At 41.4% G+C, this 11524-nt stretch overlaps 1 long non-coding RNA gene across 1 annotated transcript; it reads right to left on the reverse strand.

The window, feature by feature from the left end:
• Window positions 1-394: 394 nt before the first annotated feature.
• LOC149320447 (uncharacterized) lies at window positions 395-9309 on the reverse strand. The gene is made up of 3 exons (XR_016278851.1): window positions 9156-9309; window positions 4944-5066; window positions 395-882 (listed from the first exon to the last, which is right to left on the reverse strand). It is a non-coding gene; the product is annotated as an uncharacterized LOC149320447 (long non-coding RNA).
• Window positions 9310-11524: the final 2215 nt, after the last annotated feature.

The following is an 11524-nucleotide window of genomic DNA, read 5'->3' on the forward strand; positions in this document are numbered from 1 at the left end:
TAAGACAAAAGGGGGAAAGGCAGTGTGACAAGACCTCCATCCGCATTGCCAGGTATTACCTAGAGAGGGAGGGCTTTTCTGTGCAGGAACAATACATTTCATCTCACCTGACCTCTTTCTGCCTACCTGTAGATCCTCCCTCCTCCTCTTGGTATAGTGTCATTTTTGTCCCCTTTTTGTTTGCACTTTGTGAGCCATGATAGCGGTTTGTAACAATGCCAGTATAGCATATTATATAGCATATATGAGATGGGATCCATCTCAAATGAATAAAATCCATTTACTTTCATGACATCCATGTCATTTGAAAAGAAACAAATTTATAAAGAAGAATGTGATGATAACAAAATGGAAAACACGGCAACATAAGCGTAATTATGTGGATACGCATCATTTGACATACAGCCCCCCCCAAAGCAAGATATTACTCTGCATCTGTTGTACACATTTTGAATACATCTGCAGCACAGACATCATTTATTGTGACATCATCTCATAGCTGTTGTGAGATTTTCCCAGGTTTATGGGATTCCCATAAGATTTCAGATCTCAAGAAGTGAATATATATATCAACTCGATTCTCTGTGTGATAGAAACTAGATGCCTCATTGTGTCAACTCTGCAGAACACATGTGCACAGGAGGGAAAAACAAACTCATAATCAGTCTCAGCTTTAATTACCAATAGCCTATGTTGTCATAAAATCAAAAATAGAGCTCATTATACACACCAGAATTACAAACTATGGGCAAATTTAATCAGCGTGACAAATCCTGGTGATTAAAACAGGACAGCTCATTGAAAGCAATGTGGTATTAGGATTCTGATCTTGTTCGTGTCAGATGTCATCCCATCATGTGCCATGGGCTGTTCAGTAATACTCTGAAAAGCAAGCAAACAAACAACAGAGAATGAAGGAGTGATTTAGAGTCAGTTAAGTCTGAATTTAAGTGGTTGAGCTCTATATTCTATTAATAGGGTGGGGTGGGGAAAATGTCTTTTTGTGGACCTCAATCCACAAATTCCTGAAGCTGCACTTTTCCAGGAAAGAAAGAAAGAAAGAAAGAAAGAAAGAAAGAAAGATACAAACATTACAGAACTGCCCAATTCTAATTCCTGCAGATTTGTAAGATCCCTTAGGAATGCCAGAAAATCAAGAGTGTGGAGTGGAACAAAAATCGGAAGTGGTTCAAAATCCATTTCTACTTTGAAAAGCAAGTTTACTTCTGTTATGAGATTAAGCAGGATGTGGGGAGGCTGCAGCCCATTTATGTGAAAGACCAATATGAGCCTGCCCAAGTTTTAAGATCTTCAGGGGTGGGCCTTCTCTGTGTCCTACCATCATCACAGGGATGTTTCAAAAGGACATGACAGAAGGCCTTCTTGGTGGCTGCTCTCAGGCTATGGCAATCCCTCCCATGGGATGCCCAGTTGGGTCCGTCTTTGTTCTCTTTCCATTAACAGTCAAAAACCTATTTTATTTAGACAGGCTTTGGGTTGTGTCAGAAGAGTGATTCAGTGGGGTGTGCTATATTTTTTATCAACTTTAATATGTTTTAAATGTCTTTTTACAGTGTTCTGAATTACTGGGGACAAAAATCTTTGTAAGTAGACTTACTTCTGCAAGAAATAGAATTCATAGAATCATTGAGTTGGAAGAGATCCCAAGGGCCATTCAGTCCAACCCCTGCCATGCAGGAACTCTCAATCAAAGCATACCCGACAGATGGCCATCCAGCCTCTGCTTAAAGACCTCCAAGGAAGGAGACTCCACTACCCTCCTAGAGAGTTTGTTCTACTGTCAAACAGCCCTTACTGTCAGGAAGGTCCTCCTAATGTTGAGGTGGAATCTCTTTTCCTGTAGCTTGCATCCATTGTTCCATGTTCTTGTCTCTGGAGTATCAGAAAACAAACTTGCTCCCTCCTCAATATGACATCCTTTCAAATATTTAAACAGAGCTATCATATCACCTCTTAACCTTCTTTTCTCCAGGCTAAACATCCACAGCTCCCTAAGGCATTCCTCATAGGGCATGGTTTCCAGACCCTTTACCATTTTAGTCGCTCTCTTTTGGACATGTTCCAGTTTCTCAATGTCCTTTTTGAATTGTGGCGCCCAGAACTGGACACAGTATTCCAGGTGGGGCCTGACCAGAGCAGAATAGAGTGGCACTATTACTTCCCTTGATCTAGACACTATACTTCTATTGATGCAGCCTAAAATTGCATTGGCCTTGTTAGCTGCTGCATCGCACTGTTGACTAGTGTTCAACTTGTGGTCTACTTGGACTCCCAGATCCCTTTCACACTTAGTTTCATTCAGCCAGGTGTCCCCCATCCTATATCTGTGCATTTCATTTTTCTGCCCTAAGTGCAGTACCTTACATTTCTCCATGTTGAAATTAATTTTGTTAGCTTTGGCCCAACTTTCTAATCTATTAAGGTCATTTTGATTTTTTTGATTTTCTTTATGTTCAATAATAGGCCTGCCTTTGCACTTTCTTCCTTGATCTTTCTTAGTAGTTCTTCCAGGTCTGGGAGGTTTTCTGCTAGTATTATGGTGTCATCTGCATATCATAGATTGTTGATATTCCTTCCTCCTATTTTCACTCCTCATTCTTTTTTCTCCAAGCCTGCTTTTCTTACAATATGTTCTGCATATAAGTTGAACAGATAGGGTGATATGATGCACCCTTGCCTGACCCTTTGCCAATTGGGAACCATTCTGTTTCTCCGTGTTCTGTTCTGACAGTAGCTTCTTGTTCTGAGTACAGATCCTTTATCAGGACCATCAGATGTGTTGACACTCCCATGACTTTAAGTGCTATCCAATGTTTTTCATGATCTATGCAGTCAAGGGCTTTGCTATAGTCTATAAAGCACATGCCGATTTTCTTTTGGGATTCCCTGGTAAGCTTCATTATCCATTGTACATTTGCAATGTGGTGCCTAATGCCTCTTCCTTTCTTGAATCCTGATTGGACCTCTGGGATTTCTCTCTCCATGTATGGTTGGAGTCAAATCAAATCAAAAGGTTACAGTGCAGTTATCAGGCAGAAGTCAAAATGTTACATTGCAAACAGGCAGGGCTAGGTAACTCCAGTCCTTATATATATAGTGACAAGGGGCAGGGAAGGTTAGTACCAACCAAAACACTGGCTGATCACTATTGTCCTTGGTCTGCAATAAAGTCTTTTGTTCTTTCACCAAGACTATTGTCTGAGTCCTTGGAACAGAGCTGATTGGTACTGACAATTACAGGATTTTGAGCATGGTTTTGGTTGCATGGGAGATTTGTACTATGGTCCTATATTTGCTGCAGTCTTTGGTGTCTACCTTTTTGTGGATAGAGATATATATTGATCATTCCTAATCTGTTGGCCATCATTTTGTTTTCCATACTTGTTGACTTATGTTGGTTAGCACTACAGTTGACTCTGTCAATGTGGATTGCAGCATTTCGACTGAAATATCTTCTGTTCCTAGCAATTTGTTTTTTTTTGCCATTTCTCTTATTGTAGTTTCCACCTCCCTTTTTAGAATTTGGGTTTCATCTTCATATGGCTCTTTGCCCCATGTGTGCTTCATTTTGTCATCTCTTTTATATAATTCTTCTATGTATTGCATCCAACGTCTTCTTATTCCTTCCTGGTCTTGAATTAAGTTGTTTTTATCATCATAGAACATCCTGGTCCTTGGTTTGAACAGTCCTTTGATTTCCCAGATCTTGTGGAATAGGTCTCTTGTTCTTCCTCTTTTGAGATTGTCTTCTATTTCTCTTCACTGGCCATTGTAGTGGTTTTCTTTATATTTTCGCACTAGTTGTTGTACTGTTGCATTCATGGTTCTTAGTTTGTTCCTATCCCCTTTTTGTTTTGCTTCCTTTCTTTCCTTTATTGTTTGTAGCATTTTATCTGTCATCCATAATTTCTTCTCTTTCTTTTTTGCTCTTGAAATTGTCTGTCTGCATTCTGCATTTATTATGTCCCTGACTTTAGACCATAGTTGTTCTGGTTCTTGATCCATTATGCTAAGTAGCACAAATCTGTTCCTTATATTGTTGATAAATTCTGATGAGATGTTGTTTAGATCATATTTTGGTGTGATGACTGGTTTTGTTTTCTTATTTTTACTCTTATTTTTGATATGAGTAAATCATGATCTGTACCACAGTAAGCCCCTGGTCTAGTTTTGGCTACCAGTATGGAGCTTCACCATCTCGAAATATAATAAATTTAGAATAAATATAACACTGATAAGAACATAGAAAAAGAGGACAAACAAATAAACAAAATTACAGACTTAACAAGCATATATACATAAGATAATTGACATCGGCATCCTTCTATTTTCTTCTTCAACATGTTCCAGCATGTTGTAAACTAATTATTTAGTCCTTGTTGTTGTCCATCTCTTACATCCAATTATATAATCCATTTGGTTTTTGTGTTGGCCATTTGGTGATGTCCATGTGTATAGCTTTCTTTCTGGTTGTATGAAAAATGTGTTAGCAATGAATAGGTTGTTGGCTTCACAAAAATCTATCAGACGCTCACCTACTCCATTTCTTTTCCCTAATCTTAATCTGCCTACTGTTTTTTATTCTTCTTTGCTTCCAACTTTTGCATTCCAATCTCCAATTATCAGCTTGACATCCTGTGTTGGTGTGCTGTCAATTTTCTTCCTGTACTCCTTCATAGAATCTATCAATTTCTTGCTGCTCTGCCTCTGTGGTTGGTGCATATACCAACATGCCTAGTGCTAAAGGATTGTGGAAGCCAAAGACTGACAATCTCTGAGCTAAACAAAAAGGCTGGAGTCTACCCCATCTCCTGAAAGTCCCAGTCCTGAAAGTGGAAGGACATATTTAGTCTAATTCTGTTGGTCCAGTATCACTTGCTGGATCTTTATAACAGTTTCAGCACCAATGGCAATTGACTTACTCTTGTCATTCTTGTGGACTCTGTGCACAATGTATGCAGCACCTGCAACTATAACAGCACCACATAGCAACGGAACAGCAAAGGTGGATGCAGAGACACTTGCACCTGCAACTTCAAGGACACCTGCAAAGAGAAAGCAATAAGGATTATGACATTCCCCCCCCATCTTGTCACCATAATATAATGTGAAATTATATCAGCAGAACTGCACAATCTTGATGTGTGTGTGAATTGTGTAAGAAGCCAAGACATCTTATAAATGTCCATGAAGGGGGCAGACACCAAATTGTGTATTGGACTGAACCCATGACTCTGTATGTATTATGTAATGCCTAATGCCATGTACTGGATGGTTGCATCAGCCAAGTATATATAGGGTTGAATCTAATGTAAACAAATTACGGGTCATTGTAGTTGTGGAGTCTTGGAGAGTCGGTGCAGTTTGTGTTTGTTAGTGAGTGTCCCCAAGAGTTCTTGTATAGCTATGTGCTGCTGAGAGCTGCTTAGGAAGAAGAGAGTGTTTGCTTTCATCCTAGAACTCTGTCCTGCATCTGTAAATAGAGATTCCTTATCATCTGTAAATAAACCCTTCATCTTGAGCTGTCAAGGTTCTGCTTTCTGATTTCAAAGAGTATCTTGAGGTCTGGCAGATATACTGAAAACCACATTCACACCTCAACACAGTGTGGCACATCTGTCTTGATTTGGAAGGTACAGTCTCAATTTATTCTCTGTCATCCTACTGTTCCAACTCTTTTTAAAATTTCTCCTCCCACTTTCCTGCTTTCTTCTCAATTTACTTCAATTGCTGCAAATTTAAGAGATTATTGCATGGACAAATGCTGCCATGATGGATTTGGGATTGTAAAGACCAAACCAGATTTGATCACACACGCCAGTGGTTGGCCAAGTGCAACCTGTCTGTATCCCAGACCTCAGCCGTGCTTATTCCATGGCTTTTCAAAAATGGCACTCTACTTTTTGAAAATCAGCTGGATAAGCATGGCTGAAGCCCAGGATGCAGACAAGTTGCACTTGCCTGACTGCCAGCAACTGTGATACAATCTGGTTTCGTTTTTACAATCCTGAGTCTATTGCAGCAGCATTTGTCCATGCGATAATCTCCTTAGCTCAAAGTGCAAAAGCATTTTGAACTCAGTTCACTCAGGAGGAGTGAGAGGAGAGAAGGGAGCTGAATCTTTCCCTTTTCCCCCAGCCAAAAGCAAACTGCTGCAGCTTGTCTTCACTTGTGTGTTCTTCCTCATTCATAACTTTTGCCATCTTGACCACCCTCTGATGTTGATTGTCCATATGTGTCCTAGTTTTCATTGGTGAAATGTTGGAGGGTATGGTATGAATGCTCATTGTTTTTGGTGATGTGCCTTCAAGTTGACTCTGATTTATGGCAACTCTTTCAGTTGAGTTTCTTGCCAAAATTTATTCAGAGATTTCCCATTGTCTATCTCTTAGACTGAGAGAATGAGTCTATTTCAAGGTCACCAAGTGGGTTTCCAAGGCCAATCGGATTGAAGCCCTAGTCTCCTGGAGTTCTAGTTGAACACTCAAACTACTACATCACACTAGCTCTTAATCATTACTTTCAAAGTGATTCAAATGCTCCTCCGAAGGCTTTAGTTACTGGCAGAAATACAGTTTTTATCTAAAAACCTACTGGTTCTTTTGGAGCAGCCGCATCCACTCCAGAATGTTCACAGCCATGTTAGTGTGGTAATTTGAGTGTTGTATTATGATGCTGAGAGACTAGAGTTTGAGTTCTCACTCAGCCATGGAAAGCCCACTGGGTAATCTTGGGCAAGTCACTCTGGATATTATCACATGTAGCCTGTAAAACACAGTGAAAGTCAGAAAATAGCACCTTTGTGACACCTGTTGCATGATATCGCCTCTGACCCATTGCTGCTGTGTCTCCTAAGTGTAGTTAGAGCATCCTTTTTCATTGACAAGAGAAACCTATCAATAAGCTCCCAATCATGCTGGAGTCCCATTAGTCTTCAGGTGTGAAATGTTGCTACCTCAGCAGTTCCAATATTGGCAGTCACATGGTATCACTGTCTCCTGTCCCACCTTCCTCTCCCTATTCCCAAGCAAGTTGATTTATTTTATTTTTTCTATTTCTTTTCTTTTTACCTAAATTGCATTAGAATAACATTGGAATTGCAAGAAGAGGAAGAAGAAGAAGTAGCAACTCCTACTGCAAAAAAGGCAGGCTAAGTAGGGCCCTGTCCAGACCGGAGAAAAGAGCTGGCCTGTGGGTGAAGCCACGGTGCAGGGTCCACACACTAGACGCTGTGACCCCGCCGGCAGGTCACCATTTTGGCATAATAATAATAATAATAATAATAATAATATTTATTTGTATACCGCCCTCTGGCAAACCAATCCGGGCGGTTAACAACAGTAAAATATAAAATATCACAATTAAAAACACTTTATCCCTCCCCCCCTTAAGACAGTATTAATGTGCCATGATACATCTGCCACTGGTTCCAAATTGTGCAGTGCATCATGCTGCGCGGTGTTGGCTATGGTGCCCCTTTGAGGGCACAAAAAGGAACTGGTTTTTCCAGCTCTTTTTTGTGCTCTACAGAGGCTAGATCGGTGCCATGGCATGCAGTTGCCATGGCACTGGTCCGGCCAGTAAGGGGCGGTCTGTATAGCCCCTAAGGCAGGAGTCGGCAACCTATGGCCCATGGGCCGCATGCGGCCCACTGAGGCCTAGGGACCGGCCCTAGGCCAGCCCTGCCGCAGATTGCCGCCGTGGCCTTTGGCCTCCCATGCAAGCGCGCAGAGCCTTTGCGCGCCGGGCAAGGGGGGCAAGGAGGAGCAAGCAGGGGCAAGCAGCGGGCAAGGGGGCAAGGAGAAGTAAGCGGGGGCAAGTGGCGGGCAAGGGGGGCAAGGAGGAGCAAGTGGGGGCAAGCAGCGGGCCAAGGGGGCAAGGAGGAGCAAGCGGGGGCAAGCGGCGGGCAAGGGGGGCAAGGAGGAGCAAGCGGGGGCAAGCGGCGGGCAAGGGGGGCAGGGAGGAGCAAGCGGGGGCAAGCGGCGGGCAAGGGGGGCAGGGAGGAGCAAGGAGGGGCAAGTGGCGGACAAGGGGGAGCAAGGGGGGTAATTGTCTATAGAAGCCTCAGGAACATGCATTTATATTAATATTTTTTTAAAAATCAGCAGATTTTTTTGTGTGTCCTCCATTTTTCTTTCATTTAAAAGTGTCCTCCATTTTAAATTTTTGTCCTACATTTGTCCCGGTATATTTATTTATTTTTTTAAAAATTATTTATTTATTTTTTGGCTTCGGCCCCCCGAGTTGTCTGAGGGACAGCAACCCGGCCCCTGGGTCAAAAAAGTTGCCTACCCCTGCCCTAAGGTATAGGGCAGAGAGGGAGAATTCTGGGGAACTGCATAAGAGAGCATGATGCCAGAAACAGCCCAGAAACTATTACAGAAACATGTAATAATGGCTGCTCTCAAACCTTTTTGTTTCCATTTTCATAACTAATGTGGGGGGCTTGCGTGGTAATGTCCTCAGAGGAAATCCATGACTAGCCCCTTCTGAACAAAACATGCAAAGAAAATTCTGTCACAAGGTCACCCTTAGGGTCACCATAAGTTGAAAACAACTTGAAGCCACACAACTCCAGAATACTGCCCTCCCAAGAATTTTTCTGAAACTGAGAGGTTGAAAGAATTCCATACACTTGCCATGGATGACAAGTGATGGCTTCCATTTCAGTGGGGTAGTAAAAATTTTCTAGTTTTTGTTATTGTGTGCCTTCAAGTTCTTTGCAACTTATGACAACCCTAAGGTGAACTTATCATGAGGGTTTGGGGCAAGACTTGTTCAGAGAGGATTTGCCTTTGCCTACCTTTGAGGCTGAGTGAGAGAGTGGGACTTCACTTGCCTGATGTGGTTTTCCATGGCCGAGGGAGGTATCCAACTCTGCTCTTCAGAGTCAAACCACTACACCACAATGGCCCTAGTTTTAATCTAAATTAAATACATGTGACCCTGGCATGTAAGTCAGCATCACATAATGAATCCCATCCTTTCATTATCTGACTGAGACTTTGTGAAATACAGAAAGCCTTTAGATGGGGGGGGGGTATCAATTTCCTAGCAGACTGTAACAAAACTCCTGGGTGGTTTACCTGCCTTGTCCTTGCAGACTTTTCAATACAGCATCTTTGGATACGCACCTGAAAGGATTTTTATTGAAATGGTTTTGAATGCCACTGCATTTGACATTTTCACTACAAGGCGTAGCCAAGGGCCTCAGGTTTTCCTGTGGAAGAAAAAAAATAATGTTAACATCTTGATACTTCTTTAGCTGCTTCTTGAGGGTGCAGCAAAGATTTCTCTGTGGCCTGATAAAGAAATAGTTAACATGCATTTTTACACCTCTGAACTGCACCAATAAGGAAGGAGCAGCAGAGTAAGATTTGCTCATGAAATTCACAAATAATTTTGCAGTGTAATTTGTGAGCCACGTTCTCTCCCATATAGCCATACATTGTTTTTTCAGCAATAATGAATAATTTTACCATTTTTATCCCTGCTGAAAGAAAATCATTGAGAATCTACTGATTTTGACAACTATTCATAGTCTGGCAAAAAAAACGCATGGTGTGTGTGTGTGTGCAAGAAACAACATTTTTTTAATGCTGGAATAACCTAACTCTTTCTGCATAAAAAAAAATATGCATTTTGCTGCAAAGTATATCCTGAACTCTGAGCATTCTCACTCATCTAGGATCCTCCTGTCCACAGTTCCTGACCCTTGAAGCTCCCTCCTCTTTTTTTACTATCTTTTGAACCTTTTGAAATATTCTTTCCATTCCTGCTCCCAGATTTGTACCTCTCCCACCTACCAACTTGCAAGATGTGAATAAAAGAAGGGGGTGGACCATACAATGTAACTGCAACAATGCGATATGAAAAATCAAATTTATATAGTATTCTAAATCTATCCTAGATATCACCTGGGAAGAGTTGTCTGCAGGTCAATATTACTCTAGATGGTATGAAGATAATCCTTCTCAGCCCCCTTAAATGTAGACCTAATAAGTACTGTATATACTCAACTATAAGTCGACCTCATGTATAAGTCGAGGCCAGGTTTTCGGACCAAAATTATGGATTTTGATATGACCCCTGGATAAGTCGAGGGTAAAACTTAGGGGCATGCAACAACAAAAAAGCAATGCAAAAGAAGTTACAAAATTCCAGGAAGCATAATTGTTTGTGCTCACACTAATGCCTGGATGGATGATAGAGTAGAGGTGGGTCAGTGCTTCCAGGACAGATTATGTTCTTGCCGTTCACCAGGGGATGGTTCCTTTTTGAATAAAAGTTAAAGTACAATACTTACATTGACCTGTAAATAAGTGGACTCAGGTTTTGTGGGTCAAATTTTTGACTAAAATTTCTAGTCTTATACATGCGTATATAGCAGGGGTAGGCAACCTTTTTGAGCCGGGGGCCGGGTTGCTGTCCCTCAGACAACTGGGGGGCCGAAGCTAAAAAATAAATATTTTTTTAAAAAAATTAAATAAATAAACCGGGACAAATGTAGGACAAAATTTTCAAATGGTGGACACTTTTTTTAAAAAAAACTGGAGGACACGTGAAATAATTTGCTGATTTTTTAAAATATGTTAATATAAATGCATGTTTCTGAGGCTTCTATAGACAATTGCCCCTGCGCGCGAGAGGCCAAAGGCCCCGGCGGCAATCGGCGGCAGGACTGGGCTGGGGCCGGTCCCAAGGCCTCGCCGGGCCGCATCCGGCCCGTGGGCCACAGGTTGCCTACCCCTGGTATATAGAGTACAGAGCGCCTGCTCCATACACGGGTGAGCCATACGCGGCTTCCACTTTATGCGGAAGCCACGCTGCAAAGCAGGGAATGCTTTGTGTGCCTTACACGGAACAGACCCCCGTGTAAGGCAAGGCTGCACTGTACTAATCTAGGTGGCACTAAGGATGGTCTTTCCCACTCTGGTGTTCAGTGCCTTTATATCGGTGCGCCAACACTAGATCTGTCTCTATATTTTGGACTACAGCTCCCCAAATCCCCCCAAGATTTTACTAAAAGTACCTTGTCTTGCATTTTCTTTTAACATTTTTAGTTACTTTAAAGAACACACACACAAACACACACACACAAGAATGGCAGATTGGGATTTGATGTAAAAAATGACAACTACATTATGTTCCTGTAAAATGATCCTGATGCCCATTTCATTCCAATTCTATTAGTCTATGATTCTATTAGTCTGTTCTATTCATTCTATTAGTCTAAGTAAGATAAGGAATTCTTTTAATTGCTTTGTATTTTATTCTGCATTTATATTTAAAATAAATACAACAAATAAATATTATGGTGGGCCCCTGATGTCCACTGAGGTTTGGTTCCAGGACTTCCCATGGATAACAAAATCCATGGATACTCAAGTCCCATTAAATACAATGGCACAGTAAGATGGTGTCCCTTGTATAAAATGGCAAACTCAAGGTTTGCTTTTTTTTGTTTTGTTTTTGGAGTCTATTTTGAAAATATTTTCAGACT

This window comes from Sceloporus occidentalis, unplaced genomic scaffold (genome assembly GCF_023333645.1).
Source record: "Sceloporus occidentalis isolate IW3139 unplaced genomic scaffold, rSceOcc1.0.p SCAF_1, whole genome shotgun sequence".
Lineage (NCBI taxonomy): Eukaryota > Metazoa > Chordata > Lepidosauria > Squamata > Phrynosomatidae > Sceloporus > Sceloporus occidentalis.